The sequence below is a fragment of the Artibeus jamaicensis genome, unplaced genomic scaffold (assembly GCF_021234435.1).
Source record: "Artibeus jamaicensis isolate MK-2021 breed Jamaican fruit bat unplaced genomic scaffold, CSHL_Jam_final contig_1085, whole genome shotgun sequence".
NCBI lineage: Eukaryota > Metazoa > Chordata > Mammalia > Chiroptera > Phyllostomidae > Artibeus > Artibeus jamaicensis.
Window position 1 is genome coordinate 1,528,377 of NW_026521214.1, and position 20,093 is coordinate 1,548,469.

The window sequence follows — 20,093 nt, forward strand, 5'->3', positions numbered from 1 at the left end:
TCTTTTCATTTTTCTACCTTGTACGTGCCTTACTTATGTACAAAATATTGCATTTTTTTCCAGGAAAAATACCAGAGAAGAAAATATTCCAGGGGTAGGGGTATAGGGAAGTAAATGGTAATGGAAAATGAATCAAGAAACATTAAAATTAAAAAAGAGAAAACTATAACATTTTTTAACTAAAAGAAAAAAAAAGCAAGCCCTGGCCCCTGTGGCTCAGTGGATTGAGCACAGTTCTGCAATCCAGAGGATCATGGATCGATTCCCAGTCAGGGCACATCCCTAGGTTGCAGGCCAGTTCCTGGCAGGGGATGCACGAGAGGCAACCACACATTGATGTTTCCCTCCCTCTCTCCTTCCCTTCCCCTCTAAAATAAATAAATAAAATTTCTAAGAAATTAATTAAAAATATATATTCCCTCTCAATACACGCCAGCTCCTGAAGCTTCCTGGCCCCAAAACCACAGGCCAGAGCTCCATCCCCCCCCAGCCCCCACCGCCATAGCTACATTATCCTTCTGCCTGTTTCACAGGCAGACCAACCCAGACTGGAAGCCAGGCCACACCAGTCACAGCCTGGGCTGTCCCCTGCCCACTGCCAACACTTCCCACACACCCCTCCCCCCACTGAGTCTCTGGCCCAGGGACCTTGCTGGTTTTCCACCACCCCAAGCTCTGGCAGACCTGGGGGCCTTAGCACGTGCAGGCCCCTGCCTGCCTGGAATGCAAGCCCCCTGGTTCTCCTGCCTGGGGGCAGACCTGGGTCCTGTGCATTTGCCTTGGGAGTGTGTTTGCTTGGGAACGTCTTGGCGGCAGGCAGTTCGCCACAAGCATTTGCAGCCTGCAGCTAATCGGCCTTAAGGACGACGTGTTGAAGCTGGTGGTCAGTTCGATTTCATTCTCCCTGCACGGAGTTCTCGCCATCACCCCTACTTTTTTATTACATAGATCTCAGCCCGCATGATGTCTACACAGGGCGGAGCAGGCTCAGAGGTCTTAAACAGCAAATGACACGGCACAGCTCAGGGCCAGCCAGCAGGCACGCTCCGCCAGCCGATGATACCGTATCAGTTTGCAAATCCTTAGGTAAGCAGGTCATTCCTCCCGCCCTAAACACACAAGCCCCCACGGCAAACAGAAGGGCGGTGGCTGATGCACACCGGCCTTCAAAGAGTGCTAATTATCGATTCTTTAGTTGGAAGCTGACACCTCGCTTAAGAATGGAATTGTAGCGGAAAAAAAAAAGTGCCGTCCTGAACCAGGAGACTAATCAACAGGCAAAAATTAATTCATTCATTAATTTTTTAAAAAATATAAAATACTATTAACAAACAACTTCAAAGACGATGCATTTTCATTTTTTTGCAATAAAGTCTTTTCGATTTTGTGATGAATTTTTCATATTTCATTATGTCCTTTCTAATGTCTTTTTTCCCCATTATTTTATCTTTTACAGCAGGACTGCCTTATGGTCAATTAGTTGTGCTGCAAAAACGTGTGTGGCAAAGATGTTTACAGCAAAGGCGCTTATGGCAGAAATGCCTAGGACCTGCCGGAACAAAGGTCACCTCCTCAGGGCAGCCTCTCCTGACCGCTCTGGGTAAAGTCCTCCCCCTGCTATTCCATATTTCAGCCCCTTGTTTGTTTTCTCCTGTCATTACCTTATTTGCTCACCATTTACCGGCTGCCACCTTCCTGGAAGGGGAGCTCTTAGAGGTCGAGGGGTCGTCCTGCCCACAGATGTACCCTGAAGGTGCTCCCTCGGTGTTCATGGAATGAACGCATGTGGAATGAATTTCCCAAATTCAGAATTCAAATCCCAGGCCAGCGAGCTGATCTCAGAGAAGCCCCCCAAACCCTTTAGGAGCTGGCACAGCACCCCCAAACACACTCCTGTGCATGCAGTGAACCCCTCAGTGACAGTCAGCCCCTTACCTCTGCCGAGCCAGCCCAGCCCTGGTGTGGAGCTGGGACCTCAGAGAGGGCTCAGGACTGTCACCACCCTAAGTGCCTCCAGCCTCTGGCGTCTGCTGGTAAACAGCACTCCTCACACTGTGTGGAGGACAGTACGGGGCATGAGGGACCAATATCCACGGCAGGCCAGCGAATCCACAAGAAAAAGACAGACACCTGCAGATTGTACAGAAAGAGCTCGGTAAGTGACTGACTGCCAAGAAAACCTAGAGGTTACCAAGCATATGAGGAGATCCTGTAAATCAAAACAGTGCAAGAGATGCTCTCACTTCACACCTAATCAGACTGGCAGAAGGTTAGAAAGCTGGAGAACAAACACCAGGACTCACTGGGCCATGGAGGCCTGTCTCTCAGGGCTGGCTGGGAGCTTTCAGCTCATTGAATACAGAGCCCACCCTCATGCCCTCCCATAGGACCCAGCAGGGAAAGCTGGGAGACGGGTTGGGAGCAATCAGGAGTCTACTGGGAGGCAGAGGGATTACGAGTGTGGGCCTGATGGACCCACAGCATGGCTACACGAGGGACCTCAGGCTGCAAGCGCTGAGTGGGAAGGTAAGAAACGGAATGAGCTGCAAAGCAGAAAGACATCTGCATAAAAGGAAAGACGACAGAAAACATAGCTCATAGGACAAGTGCGAGACCACCTGCAAGACCACCTGGGGGCCAGGGTGACAGGATTGGGGAGCGAGGACCAAAGGGAATTGAAAAGCAGACACAGGAAGGAGGTCCAGAGGCAGCAGGAGCCCAGGGGAGGGGCCTGCAGTGCTTCCGGGAAGGGTGCCCAGGGTGCCGGGGGTACCCATGACAAGGAAGAATGGAGAGCTCAGTAGAGAGAACCAGGTGTGTGTGTGTGTGTGTGTGTGTGTGTGTGTGTGTGTGTGTTGGGAGCCAGAGCGTAGCAAGTCAACAGACGTTTATGGAGCACCTGCTGCCGGCCAGTGCCATATAGTCACTGACCTACCCTGTGATGGAGACAGGTGCTGCCCTGAGGAGTCTAGAATCTCGAGGGGCACAGAGACATCAAATGCCCGGGGAAGCACTGACTAGCCTCAAACACAGGTCCTGAAGGTTCACGTGGCTGCAGCTGTGAGTGCCTGCAGTGGGGATGAGCCTGCTCTGGCTCGGGGAAAATTCCATGAAGCAGTGATACATGAGCTGAAGGCGGGAGCACTTGGCCTTGTGATGAGTGGGAGGAAAAGCATTCCAGGCAGAGGGAACAGACTGTGCAAGTGTCTGGAGGCACGCAGGAGTGGGGAGAATCTGGGGACTCTCACCTGGCTTTATGGACACCGCACACACAGCATAAGAGAGACCGTGGCACCAGATGAGACCACAGTGCAGCGAGCCTTGCATGCTGTAGAGCTTCATCCCTGGGGGAGCAGTGAGACCAGAGAGCAGAGGCTGCTGGTACAGATGAGCAGAGACAGGCAGGGGCACCGCTGCAGTGTCAGGTCAGATACAGAGCTGGAGACTGGGGTGGCACTTGCAGTGACAGTGGTGAGATGGAAGGGAAAGTGGTCAAGAGCTTGCAAGTGAGAGAGCCAAGACTTGGGTGACCAGGGGAGTCCACAGGAGCGTTTCAGGGACGAGAGGGATGGTCTGTGGGGGTAGGCAGGGCAGATAGTGGCAAAAATTTAAGTCAGACAGATGTGTTCGGCTTAACGCTGAAAAAACACAGCCAGGAGTACCCTCAGCAGTCCAGGGGTCTGTCTCTTGCTTCAACAGTGGACGGAACAGATCCAGGAGTGGCCCTTCTTCCAGCCTCGACCCGCCACCAACCTCTCCTCCAGTCACCGCCTTCAGAACCTCCTCAGCCACCCCCAGCCTCCGAGAGCAGCCATGTCTTGACCTTAGCTCCTCATTGCCGAACTCATGCACTCCCAAACTCCTCAGAATTACTCACTGAGGTGGAGGCCCCACCACCCACCTGACCACCCTGCATCTGCAGGCCTCCTACACCGACCTCTCTCTCTGGGCATGACAATGTGGCTCTGCAGGGCAAGGGCCACCTCTTCTGAGAGCCGGCCTAGAAGAAATGAGATGGCACCGAAGGTCTCTTAAAGCTGCAAAACCAGCGCAGTGGCTGCACCCTCTTCCAGGATGCGGCTGAAGCCTTCCCAAGACTAGTGGGGTAAAACTCAGGACGCCGTGGAAGCCGCCCTGGCCTTGGAGAAGAACCGGCACCAGGACCTTTTGGATCTGCGTGCCTCGGGTTCCACCCACAGGGGCCCTCCTCTGTGACTTCCTGGAGAACCACGTCCTTGATGAATGGGTGGAACTCATCGAGAAGATGAGAGACCGCCTAACTAACGCCAGCAGGCTGGCAGCCCCCAGGCTGGGCTGGGCGAGTGTCTCTTCGAAAAGCTCGCTCTCAAGCATGACTAGGAGCCTTTGGAGCCCAGAAACCTTTGAGGAGCCCCTCTGCATTTCCCTGGTACCTGGCTCTTGCCTGAGTCTCTCCCAGAAGCCACTAGGCATTAGGCATCCCTTTAACCACCTGGAGCTCTCTCCCACGCATTGCAGCCAACAGAAACTGCAAAGCTTTTTGCAGCAAAAAACAACACAAGGAACCAGCACACCCTAACTCCCCCATCCTCATACCTAGCATTCAAACCACCCCAGTCCTGTCCCTTGGCCTCCTCCTCTTTCTGTCACACCCTACTCTTCTTTCCTCTCCCGCCTCTTCCCGGGACTGGGTCTCGAGCACCGAGATCAAAGGGGAGAGGACACGCTGGGGTGATGGTGCCACCTTGTGGCAGCCACAAGGAGTGGAGCATCCCACTTCAGCCCTGTGTGAGGTGGGGGTGGGGCACCTTGGGCTGTACCGTAGAGGTTTTAGGTGGGGATCCTGTGAAGACATGCCTTCGGCTGCTGGTGGTGGTCGAGCCAATCCTGGAGGGCTGTTCAGTGATGCTGATAAGGCCTCCTGCACCCTACCCAGCGGAATAGATGATGGGCAAAACTACCGTAATGACCCCTGCTCAAGACCCTCCCAGTTCACAAGGATTGGCCCTAGCCTTAGACACGCCTCCTTCTCGTTAGCTTCAGTCCCGCCCTTCACCCCTACCCCCTACCCTCGCCTTCCCACTGGGACACTCCTTTCGCTCTTCCCAGATCGTTCCTGGAACAGTCTCCCACTCCCTACTGGTTTCCCCAATTCCTACTCCTCTATGGGTCTCAAACCGCCCACCTTCCACGAGGAGACCTCCCAGCACCTTGGCATTAACTAGGCGAAGCAGGGAGAGAGGAGAGTTTCCGGCCACGAGAACAATGTGAGCAAAGGCCTGAGATACCTCCAAGGAGAGGGGAGGGGACTGGGGACCAGAGAGGTTGAGGGAACTGTCAGGACTTCAGCAACAGACCCACACGGCTCTCAGGAGGGTCGAGTCCCCAGCAAGCAACAAAGTTTCCTGCAGCAAAGGACATGATTAGATGTGTGTTAGGAAAGGCCCGTTCGGGGCTGCCAAGTGAGAAAGGCACTGAAGAGGATGGGGTGGGCTTCGGAAGGACAGGCAAGGGTTACATAGGTAATAGGTGATGGGGGCTTGGACCCTCGAGCCCTACTCTTGCTGGCTGGTTCCTGAGCTAGTGCTTTAGCCTCCCTGTGGGGACCCCAGCTTCCTCCAGCGTGCTCTATGCCAGCTCTGGCTGCAACACCCTTCATGCTTCTCCATCCCCTGGTGTTAGTCCCCAAACGCTGCCTCCCCCTCCGAGACAGCACTCAGGCCAGTGGGAGCTGCCACTTCATTTTAGAGAGGGCAGAACACTTGGGTTCAAAGCTTTGAAGTCAGTAGTTAATGGCAGAGATGGGATGTGAACCCTTGTCTGCCTTATCCACCATACTAGGTGGTCTTGTGGTTACAGGCAGGGTTCTGTCACTTGATGGCCATGGGACTTCAGATGGGTCGAGTTACCTTTCACTGCCTCAGTGTCCTCTTCTACAGAATGGGATCGATCATATGCTCTCTGGGGTTTGTGCAGAGTGTACAGAATAAATGCCCACAAGGAGCCCAGTGCAGTACCAGACACACAGCAGGCGCTCAATAAATGGTTGCCCTTCATGTGACTACTGTCCCAGGAACTTTCGTGCTCACTGGGGACGTGTGCTTCCGGCTCCAGAGTCAGGGGTAGGACAAAAGGAGATCCAGGAGGGCTGGGAAGGGAGGAGAAGCCGGAAACTGCCTCTCGGGGCGGGTCAGGGCTAAGTCACTCCAAGTTCCGGCTGTGACTGGGTGACGCTGAAGGACCAGCAAAACCGAAACTTCTGGAATTAGAGAAGATACAACTGCCCTAAACTCAGGGATGGGATACTTTCTCCTCCACACGTGCCAGCACTGGTCTTGAATGCCCGAACGAGCCTAGAGAGCAGAAGCGAAGTGGGCACGGGCTGCACATTCCCAGTCTTCAGAGAGTGCGAGTCCAGGTAGCCCTCTCAAGGCCCGAGAACCATCCGTATGTAATTCCCCAGCTAGTCACACGGTGGCGACAGTGCACCACAAAAGTCCTCTTTCTCCTCTTAAGTATTTCAGCCAAAACAGCCTTCTCGGTCCCTCCAAGAGCCGTAGGGAGGAGAATCCTTGCATCAACTCCTGGAGATAGAGTCTGTTTATATTTCCAACTTCCAGGTGGAAACGAGGACTCAGAGAAGTCCAATACTGCCCTGAAGATCACCCAACCGAGACTCGAACCTTGACCTGTGCTATCTCCCAGTTTGGCTGCCTGCCCTGGGACTGCAGTTCACAGTTCTCTCTCCTGCCTCCAGCAGTCGGCAGTGCTGCCTGTGCCGAGCTGGCAAATAGTCTGCCCTGCGTGTGGAATATTAGACAGGACAAGAAGACTTTCACTTTGGCTTTTTTCCCCTCTTAAGTTTAGCTCATTTATGCAGCTTTTGCACTGTGAGTGAAGCCGAATGGGTAGGGCGAGGAAGGACGCCCAAAGGATGTAAAGGAGAGAGAAGGGCAGAGCCTGGCTGGAGGAGGGGCATTGAGATTTCTCTTTTTCAGGTAAATTTCCTTTCTTTTCTCTTTCTAAATTGTATTTATTTACTTTTAGAAAGCGGGGAAGGGAGGAAGAAAGGAAGAGAAACATCCATCGGTTTCTCCACCAGGCCCCCCTGGGGACAGAACCCAAAACCCCAGGCCTGTGCCCTGACCGTGGGCGACGCCCAACCGACTGGGTCACACTGGTCTAGCCTGAGAGTTTTCTCTTAAAAGGAGAGAGCGGCCACATCGTTTGTGGACTGCTGGCCTGGAGCAAGAAGACAGAAGGATTGGAGCTCCAGCCGAGCGAGAGGGAAAAGATGCACAAAAGGCGCGGTGGCATTAGGGCGAGACCCAAAGTCCACAAGGGTGTCCAGCCCAGGCCTTTTCCCTCTCTTCTCTCTGAGCCGTGGGGCAGGGCTGGAGGCGAAATCCGATAAATAGACCTTAAGGGTCAGTGGGGTCGCTAGCTGGATCTGGGGCCCGCCGGACATCACTAGGTATTGGCTGCCTTTCCTCCGCTGGGCTCAACGCACACAAATCATCTTTTCCCTCCCGCCCCAAGCCCGCAGCTCCGCGCCCGCAGCCCAAGGCCTGACCGCTGCTGATTGGCCTGCAGGGGCCACCTGACGGAGCCGGCCAATCAGAGGCGCTCTCCCAGGAACGCAGGGAGAGCTCGGCAGCGGAAGCCGGAGCTGCTTAGGGGCGGCCGCGGGGCCACGTGCGGACAACTGGGCCCTGGTCCTGGGACCCTGCCTGGTTCCACAGACCCTACTGGCCACCACCCTGTACCCTTTTGCCAAATCCCCCTCTTCTCCCAGCCAGTTAGTGCAGTTCATCTCTGGTGTGACCATCCCAGTCCCTTTTGTTACATCGGGCTCAAAATGGTGATTTGGCGGAAGGCAGAACCAAGTTCAAGTCACTCACTCATCAAGTGACCAACGACAGGTGTTTAATATCGTTGAGACTTAGGTTCCTGCTCTGTAAAATGAGACTGCTAAGTACCTACCAGGTGCTTTTGTACATGGTCGAGTTCCCCCCCCCCCCCCCCCCCAAAAAAAAAACGGGTTGTATTTTTTTATGGTGGTTGAATTTCCTACCCTTTAGGAGCCCACAACCATCACGCAGGGCCTGGTATTAATGCTACTTTTCCTTCCTGTTCTCTTACTAGGTTGTAAACTGCTTGTCAACAGGGATCTGCCCGTGTGCCTTTTTAGTCTTCCAAAGACACAGTCACTTTACTTGGTCTGATAAGGGTCATATTACCCTACAGAAACAGTAGTAGGACAGAGTATATTAAAAAATCATGGGATTTACAGCACAGAAAACCTCTGCAGTTAGGTGAATTTCTGTGCTATGATCCACAAGTGTGATGCTGCAGGGGTGTACTGGAGAAACACCTTAGAAGGCTGTCATGTACCCAGTCTGTGAACTCGGACAGGTCTTGAACTCCCTGAAGACTTGCAAGAACAATGATCATGACCAGAAAGATGACAGGATTTACCAGGTGCCAGGCACTTTTTAATGCTCATAAGTGTAATTTTAATTTATTGTTTTTAGGGAGTGAGAGAGAAACATCAATTTGTCGTTCCACTTATTTGTGCATTGATTGGTTGATTCTTTTTTTTTTTAAGATTTTATTTATTTATCTTTAGAGGGGAAGGGACGGAGAGAGGGAGAGAAACATCAATGTGTGGTTGCCTTTCGTGCATCCCCTGCTGGGAACTGGCCTGCAGGGAATCAGCCTGCAACCCAGGCATGTGCCCTGACTGGGAATCGAACCGCAATTGCCTGGTTTGCAGGCCCGCGCTCAATCCACTGAGCTACACCAGCCAGGGTGGTTGATTCTTATATGTGCCCTAATTGGGACTGAACCTGCAACCTTGGCGTATCAGGACAATGCTCCAACCAATCTAGCCACCTGGCCGGGGCTAAAGCTCCTATTAACATTAGGTAGGACAGGGGTCTCGAGGTCTGGGTGGTTCTTACTAAACACTGTCCTTGCTGAATGTTAAAATGTATTTTACAGAAACAGCTGTAACCAGAGGAGCTTGAGGGAACCAATCTGATAAGTGCAGCCAGCTGCAAAGAAGAAATCAACATGTCATTAACCAGTGTATTGAAGCGATGGCTAAGCCACCCTTCTGGGAGACAGAGCTTTGAATGCAAATCCCATGTCCTTTACTCTCTTCAAGTAAATGAAACTGCCTAACAAACAACCATGTCTCATTCTTGAATAGAATGCCCTAAGCGGTGAATCCCTGGAGTTTGGTAACACTAACTCTGAACAACCCTACTTTATAGAGAGGACACATAAGCACAGAGAGTTTTTGTGACTTGCCTAAGGTCACACAGCTGTCAGTGTCAGGGCTGGGGGTTCAAACCAGGCCTCTTGGTCTCGGTGAGAGTCTGCGCAGATCGCTTCACAAGTGTTTCACAGTGTGCTTGCCTCTCGGCAGCAGAGGCAGTTGTTACACAGAACTCTGAAAAGGAGGAACAATAACAGGGCAAGTGCTTCTGCTTCTAGAAACCTAAAGCAGCTGGTGAGGCTGAAGGGCAGAGAGGGAGGGGCACAGGGTAGATGATGAGCCTGGACTTGCAGACAGGACCTCGTCTTGCAAGGTGTCCTAATCCACAGTGAGGAGCTGGTGTCAGCACAAGGGAAGCGTGTGACTGGATGTTCTGAGGGTGTTTCTGACCCCTCCTTGCCACGAGCTCAGGATGCTGAAGGCAACAGGGGCCACTCTCTTCTTCTATGGTTTAGCTTCAGTCCCGGCCCAGCCTAGAGATCCAGGGCCCAACATAGCCCTAGGTCTCCCGACTGCACCAGGGCTCCCTGGGTAGAGCTGGAGGTGCCACCTCTTCGAGCCCCACCCTACCTCCACCTCTTCCTTTCTGGTTTCACCCTTTCCTTAGGCTCATTAATAGGCCTCATTAGGTTTTCTGAAATCACTTCCATCCTCCCATTGGCTATCCTAGCCCTGCACTTCCAGTTTCAATTTGGGGGATTCCCTATCATTCAAGGTCACCACAAGTCTCACTGGGGGGCTTATTATCAACTCTGGACACATCAACTGACTCTGAGCAAAGACCCAGGATTTTGGGGGGTGGGGCGTGGCAGGGCCTCAAGTGGTGATCTTACTGGTCCCGTCTTACCAGGGACTCCTCTGGAAATGCCCTGGGGGTTCTCCTCCACAGATTCCTGGCTGGAGGCCCATCTCTGTAATGACTCTGGAGGCATTCTCACCTGATTCTTCCTCCACGTAAGTTCAACGGCTAACATGACATTGGCCCTGATGGCCTTCAGATTCTCCAAACCCAACATGCCAGCACACCAGCATTTGCCTTACTTCAGAGCATTCTTGCCAAAAGTGTTAACCCAAAAGACTCTGACTTCATGTCCAGTTTACAGGAAATGTGGGCGGGGGCAGAAGAACAGGTTAAACATCACCATGAGGAAGCCATCAGCCAATGGCAGAACATGGGGGCTTCTTCCTGGCTCGGTCACTTTGAAAGTCAAAAGCCATTGAAGACATGAGGTGGGAACCTTCTAATGACATCGAAGAGCTACAAAGACCAATGCCATGTATGACCCTTGACGAGATCATCATTCAGAGGAAAGAAATACTGAAGACATTTTGGGGAAATTGGAATATGGAATGAGCATTAAATACTAGAGTAGTAGTATTACTGGGTGGTATTGTGATTATGTAAGAGATTGCCCTCGTGTTTGGGGGAAGTTTGCTAAGTGTTTAGATGGGAAGTATCACAGTGTCCATAATTCACTTTGAAATGGTTTAGAAAAAAAAAGTCTCTTAAACAAATATGCCAAAGTGTTAACATATATTGAATCTCAGTGGTATTGGTTACATTTTTCTTTTTTCTTTTTCTGTATGTTTAAAACGTGTCATGATAAAATCTTACAAAAATAAGTCCCCACTCCCACTCCGAGGTCTCCCCATCCCATTGGCTGAAGCCTCCCTCCCACTGGCTCCCTCACCTGAGTTGGAAATCTGGAGCCCACCTTGACCCCTTGTACTCACTCATGCTCCCACCCAGTCTCCAGGGCCTGTCCATTCTACCTTCTGAAACCCTTCGTAGCCCACTCTTTATCCCTATTTCTCTGGCACTTCCCTGGTGGTCCAAGTCATAGCTTCGTCTTCCCTCATGGGCGCAGGGCCCTACCGGTTCTCTGTGCTTCCATCTCAGCCCCCACATAGTTGCAGGGCCGCGTCCGTGCATCTGCCCTGCCAGCAGGACTGAGCCCTGTGCCTCGAGCCCCTGATAGTCTGCTTCCAACTCGAACCACTTCGCAACATCTTCCTCTCCCTCTTTTAGCTGCATTCAACTACTTCAACTACTCTTCCCCTTTTTTATATCTCCTTTATGTCTTTTAGGGGTATCCTTCAGGACCTTCTGAAGGCTTAAGAATATTACCAATCTGCAGACAAAAATGTGTAAACATCAAGTTCAGATACTAGCCAAGCTCACTGAGGGGGGCGGGTCTGTGTGTTTATTTAGCTGGGCTTTGTTTCTGCCCCCAAACTGGCCTCATAGCTTACCCTTACTCCCCCAGGCCAGCTGTGTTGGCCAGGTGAGCTGCCACAGGGTCATTCCAGCACTGAGAAGTCACCCGTGGGAGGTGGCCCTGACTGACCTCTCCTCGGCACTACACATTACACTTTTTGTGTCCAGGGTGGCTGGCACTGAGGGCTCGGGAGTGTTGCCTGTGGTCCGGGGCCCTGCGCTGACAGCCCGGGCTCCCTGGCCATCGTGTACATGTACCTTCTCTAGCACTTGACCCCTTGACCCTTCATTGGCTAGCCTTGGCCCCACAGAACCCTAGAGGGGATCCAGTCATGAGCGGAAGGTGCCCACCAGTTAGGCTGAACCCTGGACTGGTGCCCTGTGGTCACTCAGTTGTCCTTGGCTTCCTTGAGCCTGCTGCCCCTCCCTTCTCTTTCAGTTCCTACCTCTGTAAGGAAACAGAGGCCCTGGGTGGGACCTCTGTCAATTTCCTTCCCTTCCTGCCTAAAACAGAGCTGAGGCCTACACTGTCTCAGAGGATGAAGGATTTCTCCTTTGCTCCTCTCCTCTGGCCCATGGCCCCATGACCCCAGTCACACATACTTGACCTCAGTAACCTCTAGGTTCTGTACCTTCAACCCTCCCCTTTCAACTGGCTTCCTCCCCAACAGCACTGTACTCATTCAAGAATTTATTCACTCAATCCACAAGTATTTATCGAGCATCTACTCAGCACCAGGCCTTGTTCCAGGCATTGGAAACACAGCAGTGAGCTTCCAGTCTAGATAGTGAGAAAGGTGGGGGTGGAGACACACAAAATCAGGCCCAAAGACAGGCCTGCTGACCAAAGGACTAAAGCAGTGATTTCCAGCCAGCGCGCAGCGGGAACTCTTAACACACACAGCACCTGCCTGTGCGGTCAGGGGCACTGACCCCTTTTCCCTCGGATCGTCCAGTGGAAAAATGACACAGCAATAGTGTCCAGTGTGAATGAACCAAACTTATACCTAAACACAATGGAATACCACTTCTTTGTAAAAAAGAAGAAAATGTTACTCTTTGCCACTGTATAAATGAACCTAGAGAACATTGTGCTAAGTCAGAAAAAGACAAGTTCCCCATGATTTCACTCCTACGTGGAACCTAATAAACAACTGAACTAATGATGGAAATGGGGACAGACTCATAGATGGAGAGCAGGATGACGGCTAGTGGGAGCGGGGGAGGGGGGAGGGATGGAGCAGAAAGAGAAAAGGACTCACGGACATAGACAGCAGTGTGCTGATTGTTGGGGCGACGGAGGCATAAGAGCACTATATGGTAATGAAACAAATACAATAAAAAAGACAAAGTGATACCTATTTTTGTCATATTGGCAAAAATATATTTTTGGGTGTGCCACGGAATTCTAGTAATTAGTTTATCTGTGCCTTGAGATGAAAAGGATTGACAATCGCTGGAATAAATTAAAAATTATAAAACAAATCCAGCCCTGGCTAGGCAACTCAGTTGGTTAGGGTGTCCTCCCGATATATGCCAAGGTTGTGAGTTCAATCCCCGGTCAGGACACATACAAGAATCAACTAATGAGCCCTGGCTGGTGTGGCTCAGTGGATTGAGCACAGGTCTGCAAACCGAATGGTTACCAATTCAGTTCCCAGCCAGGGCACATGCCTAAGTCACAGGCCAGGTCCCCAGTGGAGGGCGTGCGAGAGACAACCACACGTTGATGTTTCTCTCCCTCTCTTTCTTCTTTCCCTCTCCTCTGTCTGGAGATAAATAAATAAAACCTTAAAAAAAAAAGAATCAACCAATGAATACATAAATCAATAAACTGATCATTCTCTGTCTCTCTCTCTCCCCTCCTTTCCTCTTTCTCTCTAATATCAATAAATAAAAATTAAAAATAAAGCGTAACTCTATGGTTAACTGATTTTTTGACAAGAATGTCAAGACCATTCAACGGGGAAAGACAACCTTTTCAAACCAATGGTCCTGGGACTACTGGGTATCCACATGCAAAAGAATGAAGTTGGACCCCTAACTCGCACTGTAAATTAAGTCGAAATGAATCAAAGTCCTAAATGTAAGAGCTTAAACTATGGAAACTCTTAGGAAAAAATATAGCGGTGAATTTTCATGACCTGGGATTAAGCAATGGTTTCTTAGATATTACCAAAAGCACAACAACAAAAGAAAAAACAGATAAATTGGACTTGATCAAAATTAAGACTTTTGAATTTCAAGGAATACCATGAAGAAAGTGGCCTTGGCTGGTGTGGCTAACTGGACTGAGCACACGCTTGTGAACTGAAAGGTTATCAGTTTGACTCCTGGTCAGGGCACATGCCTGGGTTTCCAGACAGGTCTGCAGTTGGGGGTGCACAAGAGGCAACCAGTCAATGTAATTCTCACGCATCAATGTTTCTCTCCCTCTCTTTGTCCTTCCCTTCCCCTATAAATAAATAAATAAATAAATAAATAAATAAATAAATAAATAAATAAATAAATAAACAAATAAAATCTTTAAGAAAAAAGTGAGAAGACAACCCAACCCACAAAATGAGAGAAAATATTTGTAAATAATTTTTTTTATTTTTATTTTTTTAAATATTTTATTTATTTATTTTAGGGAGAAGGGAAGGGAAGGAGAAAGAGTGGGAGAGAAACATCAATGTATGGTTGCCTCTCGTGAGTCCCCTGCTGGGAACTGGCCTGCAACCCAGGCATGTGCCCTGACTGGGAATAGAACCGCGATACTCTTATTCGCAGGCCCGAGCTCAATCCACTGAGCTACACCAGCCAGGGCGTAAATAATTTTTTAAATATATTTTATTTATTTACTTTTAGAGAGAGGGAAAGGGAGGGAGAAGGAGAGGGAAAGAAACATCAAGGTGTGAGAGATATATCCATTGATTACTTCTCACACGCCCCCAACTGGGAACCCAGCCCCACATCCCAGGTATGTGCCCTGACTGGGATTCAAACTGGTGACCTTTTGGTTCATAGGCTGGCACTCAATCCACTGAGCCACACTGGCCAGGGCAAATATTTGTAAATCTTATATCTGTTAAAGGACTTATATCCAGAATACATAAAGAACACTTATAACTCAACAACAAAAGACAAATTGTTCAATTTGTAAAATGGGCAACAAATCTGAATTGACATTTCTCCAAAGAAGATATACAAATGTCCAATAAATATAAGAAAATGTGTTCAACATCATTATTACTAGGGAAATGCAAATTAAACCCATAACAAAATACTGTTTCACACCCACTAGGATGACTATACTCAAAAAGTCAAATAATGTGTTGGTGAAAATGTGAAGACATTAAAACCCTCAGACATTGCTGGTAGGAATATAAAATGCTGCAGTCACTTTGGTAACACTCCTCAAAAAGTTCACATATGCCCTGGCCAGGTTGCTCAGTTGGCTGGACCATCGTCCCAGATGCACGAGGGTTGCACGTTCAATCCCCAGTCAGGCTACATACAAGAAGCAACCAATGAATGCATGAATAAGTGGAAAAACAAATCAATCCTTCCTCTCTCTCTCTAAAATCAATAAATAGCCCTGGCTGGTGTAGCTCAGGGAATTGAGTGACCACCTGGGAACCAGAGGGGTCGCTGGTTCAATTCCCAGTCAGAGCATATACCTGGGTTTCAGGCCAGGTCCCCAGTAGGGGGCACTCAAGGGCAACCACACATTGATGTTTCTTTCCCAGTCTTTCTCCTTTCCTAAAAATAAGTAAATATAATCTTAAAAAATCAATAAATTTTTAAAAGTTCACACATAACCCAGCAATTCCACTCTAATATGTCCAAGAGAAATGAAATGTTTCCTCATGAAAGTTTGTACACGAATGTCTGTTCATAGCCTCACCCACAATAGCGCCAAAATGGAAGCAGTGCAAATGTCTATGAACTGATGGACATCAACTGATACACAGTGTGGCCAGTCCACAGAATGGAACGCTATTCAGCCATGTAAAGGAATGCAGTAGTAATATATGTTACAACATGAGCTAACCTGAAAAACGTTATGCTTGGTGAAAAAAGCCAGACATAGTGCTCGCTTCGGCAGCACATATACTAAAATTGGAACGATACAGAGATTAGCATGGCCCCTGCGCAAGGATGACAAGCAAATTTGTGAAGTGTTCCATATTTTTAGAACCACACCTAAAACAAAAGCAAACTAAGAGGACAGCTAGATCAGGAGCAGAACCATAGAAATGATCACATAGAGGGTTAGCAACAGGGGAGTGGGAGAAGGAGAAAGGGAAAGAAGGAAATAAGTAGCATAGACGGTAGGTAGAAAATAGATAGGGGGGAGGGCAAGAATAGTAGGGGAAATATAGAATCTAAAGAACTTGAAACACGTGGTCATAAACTAAAGGGGGAAATGGTGGGGGAGGGGTGTGCAGGGTGGAGGGGAATGAAGGGGGGGAAATAGAACAACTGTAATGGCATAATCAATAAAATATATTTTTTAAAAAAGAAGCCAGACATAAAAGACCACATGATATATGATGCCATTTATGTGACACGTCCAAAATAGGCACCCTCGTAGAAACAGAGCAGCTTCGTGGTTTGCAGGGCCTGTGGGGAGGGGGAGAATGGGGACTGACTACAGATGGGCACAGAGTTGGGGTGATGGAAGTGCTCTGGAACTAGACAGGGATGATGGCCACACAACCTTGTGAGTATATTTGAAATCACTGGAGCCCTGGCCAGTGTGGCTCAATGGGTTGGGCATCATCCCGCAAAGCGGAAGCTCACCGGTTCCATTCTCCAGTCAGAGCACATACCTGGGTTGCTGGCCCAGTCCCCAGGTGGGGCACGTACAAGATGCAACCGATCGATGTTTCTCTCTCATATGTTTCTCTCCCTCTCTTTTTTCCTCCCTGCCCCTGTCTCTACACCTGCCCCTGGCTGGTGTAGCTCAGTGGATTGAGCATGGGCCTGTGAACCAGACAATAGCAGTTGGATTCCCAGTCAGGGCACATGCCTCGGTTGCAGGCCGGTTCCCTGCAGGCCAGTTCCCAGCAGGAGACGCACAAAAGGCAACCATACATTGATGTTTCTCTCCTCTCTCCTTCCCTTCCCCTCTAAAGATAAATAAATAAAATAAAATAAAAAAGAAAATAGTAAAATATTTAAAAAATAAAAGGTTGTTTGATTTTTATGGTATGTGGGTTCCGTCTAAATAAAAAGAAAATAAAGAATAAGTAGAAAAGTATCAAGGAACTTCAGAGAATGGTAAGTGTGTAAGCCACTCAACAGGAAGATGTAAGAGTCGGAACTGAGGTCCCAGGGGGCTCCCAGAGGTGAGGGAGGAGCCCGTGGGCTTGCCTCTGCTTGCATTCCAGCAGGCTGACAGAGAGTCCCAGGGAGAGCCGGGAAGGGAGCTTGCCAGGCAGAGGGAATAGCGAACCCAGGCCCTGAAGTTTACTGGAGACAGAGTCTCTCCAGCCTCAGAGGAAGCCCTCCCTCCCTCGACCCTCACTGACCAGTGTTGCCTCCTGTTCTACACAGCCACATGCTTTCCAGTCCAATCGTGGTTTTCCGCCTAAAGTCTTCACCTGGAGGGCATAAAGATTTTCTCAGATTATTCTGAGAGAATAATCTGAGGACACACTTGGAGTTCACAGACCTTTAACTTTCTTTCTTAAAAAAAAATATTTTGCCCTGGCTGGTGTAGCTCAGTGGATTGAGCGCGGGCCTTTGAACCAAACAATCGAGGTTCGATTCCCACTCAGGGCACATACCTGGGTTGCAGGCAGGTTCCCTGCAGGCCAGTTCCCAGCAGGGGACGCACAAAAGGCAATCATACATTGATGTTTCTCTCCCTCTCTCCTTCCCTTCCCCTCCAAAGATAAACAAATAAAAAAAATATTTTATTTATTTATTTTTAGTGAGAGGGGAAGGGAGAGAAACATCAATGTGTGGTTGCCTCTTGAGTGCCCCCCACTGGGGACCTGGCCCACAACCCCAGCATGCTCCCCAACTGGTAATGGAACTTGCAACCCTTTGGTTTGCAGGCCAGCACTCGATCCACTGAGCCACACCAGCCAGGGCAGACCTTTAACTTTCATATAAAATCCTTGGTCTGAGTGAGAAAGCGCCCCCTCTCTTTTGGTCTCCTTTCAGGCAGTTTCCCACTTATAAGAGTAAAGCCACATGTCACCTAATGAATCTCCATGGTGATTCACTCTCAGGAGAGAGGGTGCTGGGAGAACTTCCCAAGGACATACCTCACCACAGGACAAGGGTCTGGCCTTGTCAGTCTGTCCCAGAATTAGAACCCAGCAGGGAGATGGTTGTCATGGGGACACACAGGAACAGGCTGGTTGTCATTGAGAAGTGGAGACAGATCTTTTCTGACAGTCATTTGGCTGAGGGATTTGATGATGGGGCCTGCCTTTGCCATTTTAGGCACGTGGGCGACATTTCCTATAAATTCATAAAGCCGAATCTACAGCCCTGTAGGTTTTGATTAACATTTATTTAAAGTGCACATGCAGTGTACAAAAAATTCTGTTATTTGTAATACAGGACTTCAAAAAACAAAATTAGATGCCAACTTTCAAGTGGGAGTGGGTTATATACATACAACCAAGAAATTCTCAAAAACAGGAACTTGATAAAAAAAAACTGGAAGACCGTCCCCTCCATGCAGCCCTCGCTGCAGAGATTCGTTACTGCCTGTATCTGACTTGACCTCCTCGTAATGAGCGCTGGGCACGACCTCTGTGCGCCCGCACCACTTACCGGAAGTGAACCTTTCACAAACCTCTTTCTTCTCAGCCTCTGTTTCCACCTGTACAATCGGGTACTGTCCTCCTTCCAGGGAGACAATGAATGGATGAGTGCAGAGCGATAACCCACGCGCAAGCGGAAGGTGTAGCCGGGCTCCAGGCCGCAGACTGCAGACCTGCCCCCCTCCCAGAGGGATCTCGCGGGAGCCCAGCGCTCTCCCACTTCCTCCTCCCCCTCCCTTGGGAATCAGCTCATTTCTCTGGATGAGAGTGCTTGGCTGGGGGCTGAGAGTGCATCGGACAAAATAAGGCACCAGAGAAGGACCAGGTTGGGGGCGGAGGAGCAGATGGCGGTCTGCCGGGCCCAGGAGCCCAGTGGGCAGCCGCTCAGTGAAAGGCGAGGCACGAAGCCCCGCCCCCATTCACATGGTAATCTGCACGATCTCCCCATTTGTGAGGCTGAGGGGAGGAGTAGAAACTCGCCTGGTGAAAATGGCCTGGCTGCCATTCGAACCGCATCTATCTGACTCCAAGATCGCAGAGGCTGGGTCTCTTAAGTTTTCTGAAAGTGCTGCCTGGCACAGAGGCCTGTATGTTTCCCAAACACCCCAGAATCCTTTTATGGAGGGTTTCAGTTCTGCATAACTCATTTAATTTGAACCATAAATTTTCTGTCTGTGGGAGAGAGGGGAGGGAATAGGTCAGGTACCAGAAAATGTTTCACTGGCACTTACTCTGAGCTAAAAGGTCCTGGGCTTCGTCACTGGAGGTCAGAGAAGCCTGTGTCCTGAGTCTTGTCAGGGGCTCACCAACTGGCTGGGACCAGATTTTGGAAGCCAGTAGTTCTTGCTCAGGCAACAATGACTGTCTGCAGGGCTGGGGACAGGGAAAACTCCCAGGAGGAGAAGCCATCTCACCTGGGCCCTGAAGGATGAGTAGAAGTTTGCAAGGCAGTTATGGGAAGAAGCAGGGGGACCACCAGCATGAGCACGGGCTGGGCGAAAGGCAGCCTGCCTGGCACAGGGAGTGTGCTAGGCAGCCAAGAAGATGAGGAGGGGACAAGGGCAGACAGGCAGTGGACACCACACTCAGGGCTTTCAAAGGAGGGTGCGTGAGATGAAAAAAAAAACACTTGAAAGGAAACTTGAGGCCTTGGGGCTGGGGCTGCACGGTCAGGTTAGCAGACAGAAACAAGGTATCTGGGGCAGGAAATGAACTTTGCTGGAGGGCCTTATGGCTTCAGATGTGGCCAAGCCTTCCTTGATCTTAAGTGGAAGCCTGATGCTGTTCTGGGGAAGCCCTTGGGATGGGGGGGGGGGTCGGGGGAGGGAAGGAAACAGTTCTTGGACTCATCAGAAGAGATGGCTATGGTGTTCACCAGCATTTGGGGTGGATTACCAAAGAAAGGCCTCCACGACTCTCCTAAAACCTGGCTGTCTAGTCAGAAAGCAGATGCCGCTCCTGTCCTGTGGGGACAAAGAACTCGCAGTGGGCACGTGTTGGGTTGGGAGTTTGGCTCTGAGTAAGTGATGCTTCCTTGCAGGAAAATAGGGACAGAAACAATGCCCGTCTTGGGGTTCAGCCAGGAGATGTCCTGCAGAGTAGCCGGCACAGAGGACAAGCAGCCTCAGCTGTTACTGGAGCAAGACCACCCCGTCACATCTTGAGGCCGGGCCTGGCCAGGGTTGTTTCCAAGGCGTGGGAACAGCCTCTCCTGGCCCCTGCTGGAGTGGAGTGAGATTTCCGCTGCACAGATGCAAGCCTGAACTTGCTCCTTAACTTCTTGTGGCTCCCTGCTGCCCTCCAGATAAAGCCTGCATTCTGTAACTTGGCTGATGAGGTCCTG

General features: G+C 50.1%; 2 long non-coding RNA genes and 1 other non-coding gene across 3 annotated transcripts; 2 read left to right on the top strand and 1 right to left on the bottom strand.

Moving 5' to 3' along the window:
- The first annotated feature begins 6,741 nt into the window (after positions 1-6,741).
- Positions 6,742-9,164, top strand: LOC119035150 (uncharacterized). The gene is made up of 3 exons (XR_008391194.1): positions 6,742-6,977; positions 7,519-7,694; positions 8,983-9,164. It is a non-coding gene; the product is annotated as an uncharacterized LOC119035150 (long non-coding RNA).
- Positions 9,165-12,862: 3,698 nt separating this feature from the next.
- On the bottom strand, positions 12,863-18,623 carry LOC119035162 (uncharacterized). The gene is made up of 3 exons (XR_005079728.2): positions 18,261-18,623; positions 17,000-17,071; positions 12,863-13,270 (listed from the first exon to the last, which is right to left on the bottom strand). It is a non-coding gene; the product is annotated as an uncharacterized LOC119035162 (long non-coding RNA).
- On the top strand, positions 15,555-15,658 carry LOC119035164 (U6 spliceosomal RNA). The gene has a single exon (XR_005079730.2). It is a non-coding gene; the product is annotated as a U6 spliceosomal RNA (small nuclear RNA).
- Positions 18,624-20,093: the final 1,470 nt, after the last annotated feature.